The following is a 5035-nucleotide window of genomic DNA, read 5'->3' as shown; positions in this document are numbered from 1 at the left end:
ACACTAGCTCTGCTCAGTTCTAAGTCAGTTTTTACCACAACTGTTATCTTTATCTTAAACCTGGGAAGATTCTCAAATGCCTGAAGCTTAGAAATGCCACCTTTCACTAAGGATCTGAACCTTACTTAAACTGAAAAAAGAGTTATATTAAATCAACTACCTCAAACGAGATTTTATTGACATGAAGTGTTGACCACAAAAGTTCTAATGCATTTATAAGGAAAAAAATAGAGAATATTCAGCTTACTAGTTAGTTTAGGACATATTCATGTGTTTATCATTCTAACAATCCTAAATGAAATTCCTCGTCACTTGAGCTCGCTTGCTTCTCTTTAGCTCAACTTCAAGTTAGAGTGATGCGAACCTCTCTTTATAGTGGCCCCAGTGTGAGGTCCTGGGTTTTGATGAATCAGCAATAGTGGAGACTTTTCTGGAAAAGACTTGGCAGTAAATAACCTACTCCACAGCTGACGGCCTAGGTCCTTACTGCAGACCTGGCACAAGTTTTTTCTAAAGAACTTGTTCTGATCACCATGAATCAGAGCATTCAAGTGGAATTTCTGAAATACTGCACTGTAGCAAAATTACCTGGAACTGCCCAGAGAACTGTAAACACAATGTAAGTTTTAAAACAAATTCTAAGGTTACAAGAGACATTATGACAATCACTTTCTCTACCAAAAATATGTGTTTTAAAAACCTGCAAATCAGGAACATTTAGAGTAGGCTTGATTTTGACTGTGGTGTTCAGTTCTGCAAGCCCAGACTGAGTGCAGTTAAGAATTAATCCTTTATTGTCATATCTAAGGTTTTTATATTGAGCTGCACTTTGCATATCATAAAGATCGCCATTTTAACTGTACAAGTCAATGACATTTAGCAAATTTACAGAATTGTGCAGCCATCAACACAATCCAATTTTAGAAGATTTCCATCACCCCAAAAAGATCCCCCATATGCATTATGTCTAGGGTTTTCTATTTAATTTTTCCACAGCTTTTCTGTGTGAAAACATAATGCCATAATTGAAATAGAATACCAAAAATGTTAATAAATTTGACAGCTGGCATTCAGACACAACTGAATAATTTGCCTGGAAAATAGCAAATTTTGTATGTACAACTTTTTCAAAAGGAGTCTAGCTAATTAAGCAGATATTAGTTTTCCTTAAATAATATTCATAAGATCATGAATAAGAGGAGATGTGTATGAACTGAGACTAGCTCTGCTCTTGTTATAAGCAAATCTGATATTACTTAGGAGGCACATGGTGGCAACAGCAGCTGTGAGTCATTATATTCCTCTCATTCCTTCACACTTCTGTTTTTCACCTTACTTTCTAAGTGGAGAATCAGTCATATTCGGGCTGAGGTCTTCAAAATGGGTGGGGCAACACCAGGTTACATTCAAAGTGGGAGCCTAGTTCAAGCTCCAGTTTTTCTTTTAATTGGTTACTGTTTTCTGGATTATATAGAAGCTCATATGAATGTTTTAAATGTGGTCTTGACTTCTTCTCTTTTTCCTTCTCAGGGACCATCATTTAGTACCCTTTTGCCAGAGTATACTTCCTTTCTCACATATTATAGTCATGCAGAGAGCCAAATATTAATAAATAATAATAATAAATAAATAATAAAAATAAAAAAGCATGTTAGGCCCACAAGCACCATGTATAAGGTAAATTTATAATACTTTCTCTTAGTAAAATATAAAGTTTGGTGGCACAAATGTATGTTAGAAGGCAGCTCCATAAAAATATAAGAATTTTGTCAGTTTTGTGCATTTAACATATCCCAAGACCCTAAAATCGTGCCTGGCACATAGTAGGTGTTCAATAATACTTGTTAAATAAATGAAGTTTTAAAAAATGCTTGTCCTAATGAACTATTAAGTTTGATCCACTTCATTGGTGTGTTATGAAAAGTGTGTTGATATGTTACATAAAATACATTTTAAAAATGTACTAGTGGAACTCAATATACAATTCTAAAGTAAATTTAAACTGTAAAATGAGTAAGTTATACTTCAGATTATGTTATTTTATGATGCTGTATTTCTTTATATTTATCTTACAGAGCTTTACATCCTCATATTGCGCACAGTTTGGATAAGAAGTATATATCTATGTTCTAAAATAAATATAATGTCGCTGAAAATTGTACTGGCTTTCTCTTCTTTAGGTATAGCTTATAGTTAATATCCTCCTTAATGATTTAGCTAAGAAATTCCATCTTTGAAGGAAATGATAAACAATGCAAAAAAAAAAAGCTGAAAGAAAAATAGCATATTGATCTCAGCCTCATGAAAATCAGCTTCAAGATCTCTATAAATAGGCAGCATACATTAACATATAAATGGTAGGTTTAGGATCTTTCTAATAATTCATATTTATATTTCTCAGTTGACTTAAATTTGATCAAGTAAAACTCTGGCCATATTTTTATTAATTGGCTCTCCTTTTTTCCAGTAATACATTTTTTTTCACAATTTTAAGAAAACTGATATTCTCTCAGATTCATGTCTCATCATTACAGTAGATCCCCCCTTCTCCATGCCCGAAGTAGTCACCTTGATTAAACTTGTTTCCTGGGAGTTCCCAGACCTGGATTATGGTCATCACTGATTCAAACACTCCATTCTTACGAGGATTCTCTTCAGGGCTATTGCTCTCTTTTTTTCCTTCCTCTTTGGAGACCATGAACCATCATCCATCCAGCCCCTGTCTCTCCAGAAGCATCCCTCTCCTGACTGCTCTCTTCATTTTATAAGCATACTTTTGTCTTTGCACCCTAAAAACAAGATCCCTTAATGGACCCAACATTCTCTATTTTTCCTCTCAAAAGAGTTGCTCAACTCACTGTTTTGACTTCCTCTTCACCTCTAATCTACAACTCAACTTACTGTAAAAAAAAAAAAAAAAAAAAAAAAAAAGTTCTGTCCCTATATAGTCAAATGATACTGTTCTAAAGTCACTTATAATCCCTTATAAGGGGTTATATTGCCAAATCCAATTAACACTTATCCTTATCTTATGTGACCTCTTGGTAGCCCTGACTGCGTTGGACCTCTCCTGCCTTATTGGAGTTCTTTCATCCCATGTTTCCACCACACCTGCTTTACTGAAACACTTTCGCACCTTGCTTTACTGAAACACTCTCTCGTTTCTTCTCTCCTCCTCTTCCTCTTCTTCTTCTTCTTCTTCCTCTTCTTCTTTTTCTTTCCTCTCTTTCTTTCTCCTCTTTCTCTCCCTCTTCCTTCCTTCCTTCCTTCTCTCTCTTTTTTTTCTTTCCTTCCAGAGTCTTGCTTTGTCACCCCACTGCAGCCCCAACTTCCCGTGCTCAAGTGATCCTCTGCCCTCAGCTCCCTGAGTAGCTTGAACTACAGGCATGAACCACCATGCCTGACTGATTTTTTACATTTTTGTTTTATAGAGATGGGCTCTCATTATGTTGCCCAGGCTGGTCTTGAACTCCTGAGCTCAAGCGATCCTTCCATCTTGGTCTCCTAAAGTGCCAGGATTACAGGAGTGAGCCACTGTGACTGGCCTACTGATGCACTTTCTACCAGCTTCACCACTCCTTTTCAGTGAGATGGGTTTTTTGTTTGTTTGTTTTATTTTGCATATCTTCTCACCTTACAATCAAATGTTGATCTCTAGGCTACTGTCCTTGGTCCTGGATTCAACCTACACAATTTCCCTGGGAAAACAAATCAATTCCTATTGTTTTAATGGCCATTTTTTTGCTGATGAATCTCACATTTAAATCTTTAGCCTTCAATTCTCTACTAAACTCCAGACCTCATGTCTCCGGTTGTCCCCTGAATATCTTCTCCACCTACATGTTACTGAGCCTTCCAAAGTCTTAGATCTATTCTCAGCTCTTCTCCTTGGGATGACTGTATTTTACATGTAGGAAGGAAGATGAACTGAATATTTAGTAGCCAGAAGGGCAGATGATGGCACTCCTATATGTTGTTTATTTCTGTTTCTCCTCTTTCTGAACACATGGTAGAATTGCACTTCCTTGCTTTTTGAAACTGGTGTGTCATGTGACTTGTTTTAGCCAGTGAAATGTGTGTCCCTTCTAGGCAGAAACCTCTGAAACCTTGTACTCAAATAATTTTATTCTTTTCTCCTCGTACATTCCAGAGGGAAGAGGTTCCATCAGCTTACATCCTTAAGTGAAGATGATGTAGAGCCGACCTCACACCAACCAAAAATGGATATAGGGCATGAGTGAAAAATAAGCCTTTGCTATTTCAAGCCTGTGAGATTTTGGACTTATTTGTTACCACCAAATAGCCCAGCACATCTGACTGATTTAAGATTCAAAACCAAACTCATTATTTTTTTCCTGCACATCATGAACAGAATAAAACAACACAAGAGAATCTCACCTGCTCTTTATCCTATGCTCCCTGTTTTCTGTGTCTGTGTTTGAGCCATCACCATTTACTCACTTAACCGGGCTAGAAACCTGGGAATATATCCAGACTCCACTTTCAAGTCCACCTACATTTTATGACTCAAGTAATTCTTCAGGTTCTATTTCCTAAGTATCCTTCAAATCCATCGCTTCATCTCCATTCTTAGTGCACATCTTACTATCTCTTGCCCAGACTATTACAGTGGCTGTTTAAATGGACTCCCTGTCTCTAGACTTTCCTAAATCCATTTTCCATATGGCTGCCAGAGTGATTTTTATAAAATGCCATTCCACTTTCCTGCTTAAAATCTTTCATCAGTGCTTACAGAATAAAGTCAAAATGACTTAGCATAGCATTTTAGGCTCTTGATAGTCCAAACCCTTTCTATCTCTTCAGCATCTCTGCTCCAGAGATATCCAGTTCCTTTTCCTCCCACTCCTGAACAACCCAGACAATACCATTCTTTGATTAATCCTTCCAAAAATATCAACTTAGATTTGATTTACTCTAAGAAGGCTTTCCTGGTTATCCCAAACAGACTTAATTTCCTCCCACCTATCTGCCTAAAATGCGCTTTTACTATTGAATGTGTCACTTTAATTTTTTT

Source organism: Chlorocebus sabaeus, chromosome 13 (assembly GCF_047675955.1).
Source record: "Chlorocebus sabaeus isolate Y175 chromosome 13, mChlSab1.0.hap1, whole genome shotgun sequence".
Lineage (NCBI taxonomy): Eukaryota > Metazoa > Chordata > Mammalia > Primates > Cercopithecidae > Chlorocebus > Chlorocebus sabaeus.
This window is presented reverse-complemented; position numbering follows the sequence as displayed.